The sequence below is a fragment of the Pan troglodytes genome, chromosome 22 (genome assembly GCF_028858775.2).
Source record: "Pan troglodytes isolate AG18354 chromosome 22, NHGRI_mPanTro3-v2.0_pri, whole genome shotgun sequence".
Taxonomy (NCBI): Eukaryota; Metazoa; Chordata; class Mammalia; order Primates; family Hominidae; genus Pan; species Pan troglodytes.
The window spans coordinates 2,934,258-2,950,829 of record NC_072420.2 but is presented as its reverse complement, the minus strand read 5'-3'; the positions used below and the strand labels follow the sequence as shown (position 1 = coordinate 2,950,829).

Genomic DNA, 16,572 nt, shown 5'->3' with positions numbered 1-16,572 from the left:
GGAAAACGAGAGAGACCCAAGCCGCGACCCGTGGGCACGCTCAGCGCCACTGCTCCTGCCAAAGTGAGGGGCGCGCTCTACAACTTTCAGGGCCCACAGCACCAAGAGGACAGGGAGGAGCCAACAAAGGAATGAGGCTACGAAACGTACCCCCAAAGCAACCAACCAATCCAAGTAAAAACACGTCTCAGGGCTCTGTTGGTTTTCCCGCGTGGGTGGCCCTGCCCCCCTGTTCCAGCCCGTCCCAGACGCCCTCCACCCTACCCTGGCCAAAGGGGCCCCTGTCTACCAGATAGAGCCTCCCTCTCCAAAGCTCTGTTGCTCTCCCTCTCTAGCTTCCTCACCCTTTCCCTTTCTCTACTTCCCTCTCCACCTTGCTCTCTCTCAATCTCCCCGGTTCCTCTGTGTCTCTCTCTCGATCGCTGTTTCTCTCTCCTTCCGTTTCTATCTCTCCATCCCTCTGTCCCTTGCTCTCCTTCAAGCTGTCTGTGTCTTTCTGTGTCTGTGTGTGTGCTTGTGTTCCCGCGCGTGCGCCCATGTGTGTCTGTGTATTTGGGAGTGGGTTTGCTAATGATTGTGGTGGGTGAGTCTGGATGTCCATCAGTACCTTAGTCCTGGGATCAGGCTGCCAACTCTATTGCCAGCGCGTGGGTGTCACAGTTGCTGTGATATTCTCATACATGCAGGTGTGTGGATCTCGTTCATTTTCACGTAGACAACGAGAGCGAAACCACAGAGAAAAGAAACATCCCGTGCATCACGGCCTGACGATGGATTCCTGTTTCCTGCAAAATGGGGAGTCTCCAATATAGCCTGTTTGAAAACCGGAAAGGAGAGCACTGACACAATGGTGGTCTTCCACGCATTCCTGGAAGTTTCCGGGACCCCACAGAGCACGGGAAACAAACAGTCAACATGGTCACGCTTTCAGAGGGCAGAAACTTGAGCAACAGGAACCTTTGCAGAGGGCAAAGAAACGTGGAATCCAGAATCACGCTTCAGTTGGCCTAAGTGTGACTCCTGTGTGGATGGGACTATCCGCCTCGCGCTCTGTTGCAGGGCTCAACGTGGGGATATGTCATCTGTGAACCATGTGGATGAAAAACAGACAACCAGGTGAGTCTCGGCTCATTGCTCTCTGGGGAATTCGCTCATTCGGAAACGGAATTGGTCTGAATTGCTCTGGGATGAAGTAACCCAGGCTGGCGATCCAGACGGCTGCTGAGCGCCCCACCGGCCAACGGGGCTGTGGGCCCAGCACTTAGCCCGCACTGGGCACCCTACATTTTCCCGGAGTGCTGGGTCCTGTTGGTTCTGGAGGCAGAAGACCGTTTTTCTCTCTGCCTTCCGTTCTCTGTTTCTTGCTCCTTTTGTCCCTCGGTCCATCCTTCCCTCTGTTCTTCCTTCCCTCCCCCGGTTTTTTTCTCCCTTTCTCCCTCCCTCCCTCTTTCTCTCCCTTTCAGGGTCCCTCCTTCCACCCATTCTTTGCTAGCTCCATCCTTCCATCTCACTTTGTCTCCGTTCCTTTCCTCATCTCTGCCTGCCTTCCGTCTTGCCTGGAAAGGGCAGCACCTCGGTTTGCACGCGGTCTCGGGTCTACATTTAGTTGCAAGGCGCTTCATGGTGCTGGCAAGGAGGCTGGCGGGACAACGGTTGGCAAGTGATGGAGAGCGAAGAGACAGAGGAGTCGAGCCGCAGAAAGGACTGGCCTGGCTTCTGCCCCGGCCCAGTGTTTCTCGGACTGAGGTCTCCGCCAACCCGATTGAAGAACGCGGGGGAAAAAGGAATGAGAGCTCCGCCTGGGCTAGTTAGAAAACCTAGGCTGCTGCCTGGAAACCCGCGCATGCGCAGTAGACAGCCCGCTTCCGGGTACCTGGACCGGCCCTGGGATCCCCAGGATGCTCAGGAATTCTTTCTTGTCATTCTTGACAGCCCTCCTCTGTGTGGAGTCTCTCGCTGGACCTGGAACTCAGGGATCCTAGGCAGGTCAGCTGGAAGGGAAGACACGTCTCTCCATACCAAGCCTGAGGTTCACCGCGAAAGAGAGGCCGCCGCTCTGCCCCCACCCCGCCCCAACCCCGCCCAAACCTGCTCCTCCAGCAGAGCCCAGTGTTCATCCTGGCTGAGGAGTGGTTCCAGCAAAGCGGGCTCTTCCACGTCCTTCAGCTCCCCCAGTGGCGCCGGATCTAGGAAATGTTGTGCCTTTTGCTGAAACTCTGGGGTTGACAGGAGCTCATCTAACAGGCTGGAGGTGAGTGCAGACGAGCTCCTCGGCTCCTGGAGCGGTTGGGAGGCGCCTGGATGGCTGGCATCTGTGCTTGCCGCGGAGGCCTCGGGTCGCGATCTCCGGAGGTGGAGGTGCCCCGTCTTCGGGTTCCCACGTCACCCTGGCGACCTGGGGCTCCAGCCCCACCACGGATTCTGGTGGGACGTGGGTGGCACAAGCACACCTTGCCCCTGTGACTCAGCTTGAGGGGGCCCAAAATGAGCACGCGCCCAGGAGGCCCTCGCGCAGCGGTTTCTGGTCTTCCTGTCATTTGTTGGGGTGCGGAGGCCACCAGGGAGTCTGAGGATGGGACAGCCCCAGTTCCGGAGGAACCAGGGCAGGGAACACAAAGCCCCACATGCTCGGGCAGGTTGGGAGAGTCCTTCTGCCTGCGCAGCCTGGCTGGGCTGGAGCAGGGGGATGGCCCTTGCTGCCTGGCTCACGAAATCCCCCTGTGGGAGAGCCCCAGGCGCGCAGGGCATGTGCGGTGTCGGAAGCGCCGTTCCCCATGCCCTGTTGTGGGTGAACTCGATAGAGGAGGGAGGAGGGTGACACCCACCGGTGGTGCCAATTAGTAACCACAGTGGCCTCAAAGAACTCAAATGAAAGGAAGACTTTCACGTCTTTCACTTGAAGTCCAGAGCTAGAAATGATTAAGCTTAATGAAGATGTAGAATTTTCATAGCTAGAGAGAAGTCAATGCTTGGCTTCAAAACTTCAAAGGATGGGCTGACTCTCTTTGAGGACCACTGCAGCTGGTGACTTTTAAGTTACAGCCCAGTGCTCATTGACCACTCTGAAAATCTCAGGGCCCTTAAGAATTATGCAAAATCTATTCTTTCTGTGCTCTAGAAATGGAACATCACTGTCTGGGTGACAGCACATCTGTTAATGGCATGGTTTACTGAATATTTTAATCCCAATATTGAGACCTACTGCTCAGAAAAAAAAGTGATTCCTTTAAAAAGATTGTTGCTTGGCCAGGCATAGTGGCTCACACCTGTAATCCCTGCACTTTGGGAGGCCGAGGATCACCTGAGGTCAGGAGTTCAAGACCAGCCTGGCCAAAATGATGAAACCCCATCTCTAATAAAAATACAAAAAAATTAGCCGGGCATGGTGGTAATACCTGTAATTTCAGCTACTCAGGAGGCTGAGGCAGAAGAATGGCTTGAACTCTGGAGGCGGAGGTGGCAGTGAGCCGAGACCACACCACTGCACTCCAGCCTGGGGAACAAGAGCGAAACTATGTCAAAAAAATAATAATAATAAAATAAAATAAAAGGAAAGAAAAGGAAAAAGGAAAAAAAAGATTGCTGCTTATTGACAATTCACCTAGCTACCCAGAAGCTTAGATGGAGAGGTACTTGGAAATTAATGTTATTTTCATGGCTGCTAATACAATATTTACCTTCAGCCTGTGGATCAAGGAGTGGTTTTGACTTTCAAGTGTTTTTATTAATTAATAATTGCATTTTGTAAAGGTATAGCTATCATAGATAGTGATTTCTTTGATGAATCTGGATAAGCTGAATTGAAAACCTTTTGGAAAGGATTCACCATTAATCCTTTCATGATATTTGAACCTCCTCCCGTGAATCACAAATGTCCTTAATAGCAATCCTTAAATGCAATTAAGGACATTTGTGATTGATGGGAGGAGGTTGAAATATTAACATTAACAGGAGTTTGGAAGAAGTTGATTCCAGCCCTCATGGATGACTTTGAGGGCTCAGGATGTCAGTGGAGAAGTCCCTGCAGATGTGGTAGAAATCGCAAGACAACTAGAATTAGAATTAGGGCCTTAAGGTGAGATGAAATTGCTGTAAACTCATGATGAAACTTGAACAAATAGGGAGTTGCTTCTTATGGACGAGCAAAGAAAATATTTTCTTGAGATGGAATCTAATCCAGGTGGAGATGCTACAAACATTGTTGAAATGACAACTAAGGATTTAGAATATTCCATAAACCTAGTTGATAAAGCAGCAGCAGGGTTTGAGAGGGTTTACTCCAATTTTGAAAAAAGTTCTACTGTTAATAAAATGCTGTCAAACAGCATCACATGCTACAGGGAAATCTTTTGTGAAAGGAACAAACTTCATTGTTTGAAGAAATTGACACAGGCACCCAACCTTCGGCAGCCCCCACACTGATTAGCCAGCAGTCATCAATATAGAGGCAAGACCCTCACCAGCAAAAAGATTATGACTTGGTGAGGCTCAGATATTCATTCGCATTTTTTAGCACTGATGTATTTTAACTTAAGGTATGTACACAGTTTTTCAGACATGCTATTAATTGCTAATTAATAATTAAATACTCATTAGACTACAATATAGTTTAAGCATAACTTTAATAAGCACTGGGAAACAAAATGTTTATGCAACTAACTTGATTGTAACAGTTGCCTTATTGCAGTGGTCTGGAACCAAACCCACAATATTTCTGAGGTGTGCTTGTAAGTTTTTGGTTGTAACATTTGCCTTATTGCAGTGGTCTGGAACCAAACCCACACTAACTCTCAGGTGTGCTTGTAGATTTTTGGTTGTAACATTTGCCTTCTTGAAGTTGTCTGGAACCAAACCCACAATATCTCTGAGTATGCTTGTAGGTTTTTGGTTGTAACATTTGCCTTATTGAAGTTGTCTGGAACCAAACCCACAATATCTCTGAGTATGCTTGTTGGTTTTTGGTTGTTCTTTGTTTTGAGATGGGGTTTCGCTCTGTCGCCCAGGCCAGAGTGCAGTGGCATGATGATAGCTCACTGCAGCCTCAAACTGCTGGGTCAAGTTATTTTTCTACCACAGCCTCCTGAGTGGCTGGGACTACAGGCATGCAGCACTATGCCTGGCTATTTTTTTTTAATACTTTTGTTGTAGAGACGGGATCTCACTATGTTGCCCAGCTGGTCTTGAACTCTGGGGCTGAAGCAATCCAGCCACTTCAGACTCCAAAAGTGCAGCCATTACAGGCTTGAGCCACTGCACCCAGCTTGTCTGAAGTTCTTAAAACAAAAACGGCCAGGTGTGGTGTCTGACGCCTGTAATCCCAGCACTTTGGGAGGCCAAGGCAGGTGGATCACAAGGTCAGGAGTTCGAGACCAGCCTGGCCAAGATGGTGAACCCAGTCTCTACTAAAAATACAAAAATTAGCCGGGCGCAGTGGCGGTCACCTGTTGTCCCTGCTACTTGGGAGGCTGAGGCAGGAGAATCTCTTGAACCCGGGAGGTGGAGGTTGCAGTAAGCCGAGATCGTGCCACTGCACTCCTGCCTTGCGACAGAGCAAGATTCCATCAAAAAAAAAAAGAACAAACGTAATTTAAAAGATTAAAAGTTAAGATAGATTTTTACAAATGTATATATCTACCATTACAGTATCATACAGAATGGTTTTACTGCCGTGAAGTTTCTCTGTTCTCTGTGTATCCATCTCTTCCTTCCCCTTGGTCCATGGCAACCACTGATCTTTCTACTGTTCCCATAGTTTCAACGTTTCCAGAACGTCATATAATTGGAATCGAACAGTACGTAGACTTTTCGGATTGGCTTCTTCTTTTAGCAATATGCATTTAAGTTTCCTCCATGTATTTTTTTGTGGCTTGATAGATCATCTCCTGTTAGGGGTGAATAATATCATATTGCCATTATACTTTTGTCATGACTCAGAAAGTACAATGTGAAGAGTAAATAAGTATGAATGTGCACTGTAAGCTTTGAGTGATAATGAAGGGTCAAGGTAGGTTCCTGGTTGTCACAGGTGTGCTCCTGTGAGGCAGGAAGCTGTAGTGGGGAGGCTGTGTGTGGGGAAAGGGACATATGAGAAGTCTTTACTCTCTGCTCCGTTTAGCTGTGAACCTGCACTTCTCTAAAAAATAAAATTAGTTAAAATTAAGAGCAAAAAATTAGAAAAATTAAAACATTACAATGTGTCATATAGTTTTCACATCACAAGACAGAAAAAGACATAATAAAAGAAACTGTAGAAAACAACAAGGATAGGAATAAAAAACATCAGTGATAGAAGGCAGAAGACAGAAACGTGGAGCCAAACACATTATTTTATTTTAATCATTAGTTATACTCATTTATACTAATTTATATTGATTTAACATATTAATTTTGACAAAATGGCATTAAAGGAGGTTTGAGAAATTTGCATGTCACATTCTGGATGAGAGGACTCAATAATATTAACTCTTTAGTTTGCTGTAAATCATTTAAAAATATGCTCAAATTCCAATAAAAATTCCAAGAAAAATATTTTCGAACAAGAAAATGTGATTTTTAAATCCACATATTGAACACACACGAGAGCCAATTTTATAAAATTTACTATAACATATTTAAGATTGTTATTACTATTCAAAATTAAACAAATTTGAAATGGCACAAAAATAAACACATTAATGAAAGAGAAACAAAAACACAGAAATTGAGTGTAATTTTATCTAGTAACGGTAATATTTTAAACCCACAAAACAGAGCAATTTTTCCATTTATGATGTTAAAATATTGGGTAATGATTTGAGAATATAAAATGATAGAATTGAGTCCTGGTCCCACACCTTACATAAAAGTTAATTCCAGTATTAAATGTAAAAAAAAAAAAAAAGAGAGAGAGAGAGAGAGAGAGAAAAGAAAAGAAAATTAGATGTACCTGTGTTTTATGACCTTGAGAATGAATGAATGTCTTCTAAAATCAAAATTGCAAACAGAAACTATATAAAAAGGAATAAACCTAACGTACCTAAAACGTACATTCTTACACATTTCCACACCAAGTAAATAGGACAAAACAAACTGGGGACATTTTTACAACAATTATGTTAGATGAAACTTAAAATCCTTATGACATATACAATGTATAAAACAGTATTATTACCACTATTATTACTACCATTATGATTACCTGGTCTTCCCACGCACCAGTCCTCTTCCGGTGCCCTATGGTGAAACAGAGCCCTCCGTCTCTGGCCACAGTGAGGGATCCATCAGGAACCCTGCCTAAGCCCTCAGAGGGTGTGAGCCAAACCAGGACATCACATTCCCTCCTGCAATGACGCAGATATCCACTCACGACAGAGATTTGGTACCTCTCTGGAAAAGCTGTGTAACAATTATTGCAGAAACTTGTTTCTTATGTTCCCAGACACATGGAGAAAGCTGGTCTGGAAGACTGATGTCCACATGCTAAGAGAAGCAGTCACTCATAACACACACTGCACACACCACACCATGTGCACACACACCCCACACACAGACACCACACAAACAGCACACACACCATGTGCACACGTGAAGGGGTGGTCTGCCCCTCCACACTTGTGGGCGTTTCTCATCGGGTGGAACAAGAGACTTGAGAAAAGAGACACAGAGACGAAGTATAGAGAAAGAAAAGTGGGCCCAGGGGAATGGCGCTCAGCATACGGAGGACCCACGCTGGCACCAGTCTCTCAGTTCCCTTAGTATTTATTGATCATTATCAGGCGTTTCTCAGAGAGGGGGATGTGGCAGGACAATAGGGTAATAGTGGAGAGAAGGTCAGCAGGAAAACATATGAACAAATGTCTCTGCATCATAAACAAGGTAAAGAAAAAAGTGCTGTGCTTTTGATGTTCATATACATAAACATCTCAATGCCTTAAAGAGCAGTATTGTTGCCAGCATGTCCCACCTCCAGCCCTAAGGCAGTTTTCCCCTATCTCAGTAGATGGAATATACAACTGGGCTTTACACTGAGATATTCCATTGCCCAGGGACAAGCAGGAGACAGATGCCTTCCTCTTATCTCAACTGCAAAGAGGCCTTCCTTTTTACTAATCCTCCCCAGCACAGAACCTTTATAGGTGTCAGGCTGGGGGATGGTCAGGTCTTTCCCTTCCCATGAGACCATATTTCAGACTATCACATGGGGAGAAACCTTGGACAATACCTGGCTTTCCTAGGCAGAGTTCCCTGTGGCCTTCCGCAGTGTTTTGTGTCCCTGGGTACTTGAGAGTAGGGAGTGGTGATGACTCTTAACAAGAATGCTGCCTTCAAGCATTTGTTTAACAAAGCACATCCTGCACAGCCGTTAATCCATTTAACCTTGACTTGACACAGCACATGTCTCAGGGAGCACAGGGTTGGGGGTACGGTTACAGATTAACAGCCTCTCAAGGCAGAAGAATTTTTCTTAGTACAGAACAAAATGGAGTCTCTTATGTCTACTTCTTTCTACATAGACACAGTAACAGTCTGATCTTTTTCTTTTCCCCCCACACATGCATACACACCCCACAGACACCGCACACACTGCACACACACCCCAGACACGACACCCACTGCACACACCACACCATATGCACACACACAACCCAGACACCATACACACTGCACATACCTCATGAGCACATGCACACACATCACACAGACACCACACACTGCACACACACCATGTGCACAAACACCACACACACTGCACACACACCATGTGCACGTATACACACCCCACACTGCACACACACACGTGCACACGCACACACCCCAGAGACTACACACCGCACACACCACTCCATGTGCACACACACCCCACACACAGACACCACACACTGCACACAGCCCACCACACTGCACATGCCACACCGTGTACATGCACACACCACACACACACCACACACAGTGTACACAAGCACACATGCCCCACACATACACCACACAGACACCACACACACTGCACACAGCACAACATGCATACACGCACACACACCCCCACACACCACACATACTGCACACATACCACGTACACACACACCCAACACAGACATCACACACTGCACACACACCATGTATACATGCACACAAACCCCCAAACATCACACACACCACACACCATGTGCACGTGCACACACCCCACCACAGACACATACACTGCACACAGACCAGGTGCACACACGCACACCCCTGATACGCCACACACACACCATGTGCACACACACACCCCAGACACCACACACACTGCACACACACCATGTGCACATGCACACACATCCCCACACCACAATGCACAATGTGCACACACGCATACCCCCCACACACCGCACACACTACACCACACACAAGAATCTACTACACACACAACATACACATACAGCACCACACACACCCCATACTCCCCACACACATCAAACACACGCCCCACACATACTCCCCACACACTGCACACGTATATATAGCACCACACAGAGCACACACATCACATACACACCACACATACTGTGCACACACACACCACACATTCTACACTCATCACACATCAAACACTACACACAGTACACACACATCCAGCACCATACACACACACATCACATAAACCACAAACTGCACACACATATATCATACGCACACCACACCACACGTAGTACACACCCACCACACACACATACACCACAAACACAGCACATATACACACCATGCACCACCCACAAACTACACACAGTATACACACATAACACCCACAATACACACTACACACACATATACATACCCCATGAACCTACTACACACAAAGACCACAAACACACACCATACATACACATCACACACATACACCTGCGCACACCTCACAGCATACATACAATCCTCACTTTTAGAAATTAATTTGGCTTTTAAGGAGCCTGGATAGTAAAGTATTTTATTGGCATTTGAATGAACCAAAAAAATGCATATAAATACACAAGCGTAACTATAAGGGCAAAAGTAGTACTTTCGAAATCACAACATTAGATTAAACCATGTAAATTTTTTATTGTTTTTAAAAAATCGAGTCTTTCTCATCTTACGATAAATTATTTACCAGAGTAAATAAGCTTCTTACTGAGGTCAAAAGACTTTCTGGAAAAACTTCTCCTTGATGAAATTGCACTTAAAACATCACTTCCATCATGAAGTATTTAAGATGGTCTTGGTCCTTTTCCTGTTATGTGGAATCGTCAATTCAAATTTTAAAAGTGACGTTGAGATGTTTTTCATCTATTATTTTAAAAACGTTGAAGGCGTTTTTAATTCTGCCTTCAACAGAGATCGACATACCTCTGATTATGATGTAAAACTGAACACGTTACTCTGACAGGCTTTCTTTTCTGCAGCGCAGCTACCATCATTATTAATAAGGATTGAAGGCTTTTACTCCATGCACAATCTGTATTCCCTGCTTTATAAAGAATAGAAATCTAATTCTCACTATGAAGGCAGATAAAAGTAATCCCTTCAACCTATAGATGAATCATTTACCAAAGCACTCAGACTTTAAATAGCATTTATCAAATGTGTCTATATTTCTATGCAGATTCATAGAAAGAACATGTAGTTTAAATCATTGCACATTTTATGCTTTTAATGAGTTGTGATGGTCATTAGTATTTTTATCACATTTCCCCAAAGGTAGGCTAATTACTGTTTTTATTTTCAGCTAGAAATATAAAATGAATTTTCTATTTTTGAAGACTTTGAAACATAATCCTTGGAATATAATATCTGTGTATAATATCTGTGGAAAGCATGAAAGCAACATTCAAACAGTATGCATTTTTTCCAGATTGAAAATTTACTCTACAATAACATTCATCCTTTTTTCCTGATGGGCACATAAAAGTCAACATTTCTGACATTGCTGGATGTTATTTACATTAAACTTGCCTCAGATTCAGGTGTTGCAGAAACTGGACAAGAGGCCACAAGGTACACAATACACACACACACACACACACACACACACACACAACTTGTATTATTATACTTACCTAAGTGTCTAAAGAGGTGGATAAATATATTAGATTGCTCCAGAACAAGGATTTTTATGGGGCCTATTGGAAAGTATGACTGCAGTTTGAGTGAGATGCCTGTAAGAGATTCAATTTTGCCACTAATGGAGTACCCAATTTTAAAAATACTGACAGAAGGGTCATGAGATAGAAATTTTCACCTAGATCTATTGGAAATATGCTACTAGATTCTGTAGTAAAAAGACTGGTGTGGTAATTGTAAAACACATCTGATATCTAAACCTTTGTTTGTTTTTTACCTGAAATCCTTATAGGGGTGATTGTGTATGTCAATTTGAATCTTCCCATCAACAAGATAAATAAATACATAAATAAACAGCCACCTGCCTGTATAAATTAGTTCACCTTTTCTATATTTTGAGGGCAGTGCTTCTCCTCCTTTGACAGCCACAAGTTTCACCCGGGGATCCCTTAAAATGCAAAACCATAGCCCACACTTTGACAAGCTTGGATAAGAGGCCAGAGCTTTGAAATGAGTGTGTAGCTGACTGTGCTAAGATTCTGCTGCTCATTTGGGCACTGGCTCACCATATAAACAAAGCCTAGGACCTCTATTCCTTGCTGGAAAAGAAATACACATACATAGGATGTGACTGTGCATATGGAATATCTGTTGTGTTCTGGACATTGTGCTAGACAACAGAGATAAGAAGTCAAATAATCCTTTGTCTCTATCTGAAAAGAGCTTCCTACACACTGGCTTCTGAGGTCTTTGAAACTAGATTCACTTTCAGATTTGACTATTATATTTATGATTTGATATTTTCATTGAACCCCATGATATGATAAAGTTTTCTAGAACCTGCTAGAATAATTGACTTTCCTCTCAGCATTATGAAGCCACTGGGGCACATAAGTAGTTCATTTATGTTTCTATTTAACCAGACAGGAACAACTTGAGCTACTTTTCTAGCCACTTTTGTTTAGAGCTGTTTTTGTTTGTTATTTTTGTTTGTTTTTGAGACAGGTCTCACTCTGTCACCTAGGCTGAAATGCAGTGGCATGATCGGAGCTCACTGCAGCCTCTACCTTCTGGGCTCAAGCAATCCTCTCACCTCAGCCTCCTGAAAAGCTGGGACCACAGGCTCATACCACCATACCCTCCTAATTAAAAATTTTTTTTTGTAGAGACGGTTTTTCCATGTTTCTTAGACTTGTCTCCAACTCTTGAACTTAAGCAATCTGCCTGCCTCAGCCTCCTAAAGTGTAGAGCTGTGTTTTCAGTCTTTTTTTGAGCTGTTTTACAATCCAGCTTTGAATTGATAACTTTGGATTCATTCTGACATTTACAGATTTTACATCCTACTTCACAAGATGCTCATAGCCTTAATCCATTACAGCCGCTGCCTCACATCCATCTCTGCTCATAGCCTTGATCTATTACAGTAGCCACCTCGTCCATCTCTGCTCATAGCCTAAACTTATAGAAGCCAGAGGGAAGAAATGGAAGCCAACGTGAGATCAGAACACACATTTTATAAGAGTATAAGAAATTTAAATATAGCAAAGTATATCATGAAGTTTGTAAAAGATGTGCATGGCTAAAATTTATTCTTAATCAATATATTCTATAAATTGGGAGAAAATATTAAACACATGAAAAATAAGGAACTTGGGCTGGGTGCGGTGGCTCATGCCTGTAATCCCAGCACTTTGGGAGGCCGAGGCTTGCGGATCACATGGTCAGGAGATCAAGACCATCCTGGATAACATGGTGAAACCCCGTCTCTACTAAAAATACAAAAAAATTAGCCAGGGGTGGTGGTGGGTGCCTGTAGTCCCAGCTACTCGGAAGGCTGAGGCGGAAGAATGGCATGAACCTGGGAGGCAGAGCTTGCAGGGAACCGAGATCACGCCATTGCACTCCAGCCTGGGGACAGAGCGAGACTCCGTCGCAAAAAAATAAGAAAGAAAAGTAAGGAACTTTCATCATTAATATATAACTAATATGACAAGAATGTGGTTTATGTTTTTATCTTTGCAAGATTTAGGAACATTTAGTGGAAGGAGGAAGAATTTATAATCATGGGGAGCGTGTATGATACTGGAGGGAGGCTTCTGACAAGGGGGAAATGGCATCACGAGGTATGCTGTGGTCATAGCTATGTGGGAGCGCAGCTAGCTGTGATCTCCCCCATCAAACCCACTGGGCAGTGTTCAGTTACCAACATTGAGATAGAGCTCACCCACCCAGGACAGAAGAGAAAATATACACTGCAGTCAGAAGCCACTGTGTAGGAAGCTCCTTTCAGAAAGAGGCAAGGGATATTTGATTTTTTATCTCTAGTGTCTAGTACAATGTCGAGAACACAACAGACATTCCATATGCACAGTCATATCCTATGTATCTGTATTTCTTTTCCAGCAGGGACTGGAGGTCCTAAGCTTCATTAATATGGTGAGCCAGTGCCCACATGAAGAGTAGGATCTTAGCAATGTCACCTGGACATCCATTTAAATGCTCTTGTCTTAGCTAGTCAAAGTGTGGTCCATGAGTTTGCATTTTAATAAGAAGATGCCAGGGTGAATCTTGTGCATGTTACAGGGAAACACTGTCCTACATCGTATCTGACAGGCTCTCATAGTCGCCATCATCACGGGAATCTTGCACACGTTACAGGGAAGCACTGTCCTACATCATATGTGACAGGCTGTCATATTCACCATCATCACGGGAATCTTGTGCATGTTACAGGGAAACACTGTCCTACATCATATGTGACAGGCTCAAATAGTCACCATCATCACGGGAATCTTCTGCATGTTACAGGGAAGCACTGTCCTACATCATATGTGACAGGCTGTCATATTCACCATCATCACGGGAATCTTGTGCATGTTACAGGGAAACACTGTCCTACATCATATGTGACAGGCTCAAATAGTCACCATCATCACGGGAATCTTCTGCATGTTACAGGGAAACACTGTCCTACATCATATGTGACAGGCTCAAATAGTCACCATCATCACGGGAATCTTCTGCATGTTACAGGGAAGCACTGTTCTGCATAGTATCTGACAGGCTGTCATTGTCACCATCATCACGGGAATCTTGGGCAAGTTACAGGGAAGCACTGTCCTACATCATATGTGACAGGCTCAAATAGTCACCATCATCACAAGAATCTTGTGCATGTTACAGGGAAGCACTGTTCTACATAGTATCTGACAGGCTCTCATAGTCACCATCATCATGGGAATCTTGCCCACGTTACAGGGAAGCACTGTCCTACATCATATGTGACAGGTTCTCATAGTCACCGTCATCACGGGAATCCTCTGCATGTTACGGGGAAGCACTGTCCTACATCATATGTGACAGGCTCTCATAGTCACCGTCATCACGGGAATCCTCTGCATGTTACGGGGAAGCACTGTCCTACATCATAGGTGACAGGCTGTCATAGTCATCATCATCACGGGAATCCTGTGCATATTAAAGGGAAGCACTGTCCTACATAGTATCTGACAGGCTGTCATAGTCACCATCATCACGGGAATCTTGTGCATGTTACAGGGAAGCACTGTCCTACATCATATGTGACAGGCTCTCATAGTCACCATCACCAGGGGAAGCTGCATTTAGAGCATTTAACTATATGGGCTCTGAAATCAGATAATTTAAGTTTAAACTTATTTCTACTTCTTACTAAGCAGAGAACTCTGGGGTGAAAACTTTACAAGACCCAGTTTTATCATGTCCAAATTAGAGGCATGGTGAAATTATAGCATTTTGCATAGAATACTGTTTTAAGTATAAAATGAAATAGTAGATAGTAAGCTTCTGCCATACACTGACTGCACAATAAATATTAGTTAATAGTAACTCATTTAATCCTAAGGTCTATAAATTTGTGCACAATAATTTTTTGTGACTACCCAAATTTTCATAATTAGTCTAGATTTAAAATCAAGGAATGTTCTTATGTGTAGTTGGCAATCAATATGACATGCCAAAATTATATGTAAGTATTTTATTGATGGTGGGGATATAATAAATTTACCATCAAAAGAGAGACGATACTCTATATTTGCAGACTCCAGAAAGCTGTCTCTCACATAAGAATTTGCAATTTCTGGGGGAAAAGAAAAAGTTGATTGTGCAAATAAACATTACCATGGAGGCTTCTCTATGGCAACATCAAAAATGAAAGCTGATTCTCATCTTCCTAACAATCTGCAAAGACGAGAGAAACACAACCTACTGAGCATCAAGTTAAAGAAGGAGAGAATTTGAGTGGCACAGGAGGAAATCATGTCACCGCTAGGGAAATCAATATGACCAGTGCTCCTCTGCCCTCCTCCGAGGCTAAGGATGGGTTAAATATCAGTGGCTGACCTCAGGTAATGGAATGAGCAAAAAAGCTATAAAAATGCATGCATTACATAATTAAGAGGGTGGGAAGGGATTTTTTTAAAAAGGCAATTCCTACTTGGGTTCCTTCCTGTTCACCCCATTGGCCTAGAATTCTGGGAATGGCTGCAGACAAAACAAACACTGAGCAGATGAAATTCCCAGTAATTTACTCGTCAAACATACTCAGCCAGGGGGATGACACTGCATTTATGCAGGTCTACCCAGGGTTGCACTCTGGAACAGAGGGTGTGGGAGGCAGGCTTGATAGAAATCAGAGGGTGGAGTAACCCCTGGTCCCTTCAGGGATGTGCTTGACTAATTCAGAGTTTTGCAGTCTGGTGGGGCCATGAAAGCCATTAGGCTGAGAACATGGTGGGGTGCTGCATGAAATTTTAGGTGTCACAATACAATTGACCCCTGATGCTTTAACATCAGACATTTATTTTCATGATGACTAATATTTTGAGAGGCTGAGAGAAAGCTGCTGAGACATTGTAATAAGTGCTTAGGGATATGAGAAATTAGGAAGGCCACAGTTATGAGTAATGTAATGTGGAAACCGATGCAAATCTACTGCCCCCATTTATTTAGCAGGAGGCAGGAAAAGTGATCTGGGGTCTCTGGCAGCACAAGCCTGTTCATAAATATTTGGGTGACATCATGCATTCCCCATGCATTGGTTTAGAGATCTGGGGTCTCTGGCAGCACAAGCGTGTTCATAAATATTTGGGTGACGTCATGCATCCCCCATGCATTGGTTTTCATGTCTCCAGTGAGTTGTTGGGCAAGTCTGATATTACTGATCCACACGCAGCAGGCAGCTTCCTGTACGGAGCTACCTCCACCCCTTGGACAGTCCAGGACTGAATGGTTGTCAAAAATGTGAACTCCTTGATGTCCAGTAAAGGCAACTGAGGGAACTGTGTAGCATTGGTGTAAAAAGTGCAATTTCCTAAGAAGCATGAACTTAAGAGTAATCAAAGCCTGTGGCAACAGTGGAACCCAGCAGGGCGTCCACTCGCTGCTTCGTAACTTAAATAGGGATTCTTTGAGGAGCTCAGTCTATCTCTCAACTAAAGCAGCTGCCTGCAGCCTATAGGGGCAGTAGAAGCCCTACTGGAC

At 44.1% G+C, this 16,572-nt stretch overlaps 1 protein-coding gene and 1 long non-coding RNA gene across 2 annotated transcripts in view; one reads left to right on the top strand and one right to left on the bottom strand.

The window, feature by feature from the left end:
- The first annotated feature begins 980 nt into the window (after positions 1–980).
- On the top strand, positions 981–3,698 carry LOC134809222 (uncharacterized). Its single transcript, XR_010154398.1, has 2 exons — positions 981–1,116; positions 1,933–3,698. It is a non-coding gene; the product is annotated as an uncharacterized LOC134809222 (long non-coding RNA).
- A 907-nt stretch (positions 3,699–4,605) lies between these two features.
- The window catches only part of LOC104004643 (protein FRG1B-like), a 52,703-nt gene continuing 40,736 nt past the window's right edge, over positions 4,606–16,572 (bottom strand). The window contains exon 7 of the mRNA XM_063803429.1: positions 4,606–5,882. The gene's annotated coding sequence lies outside the window, so the exon portion shown is untranslated. The remainder of the gene's footprint in view (positions 5,883–16,572) is intronic.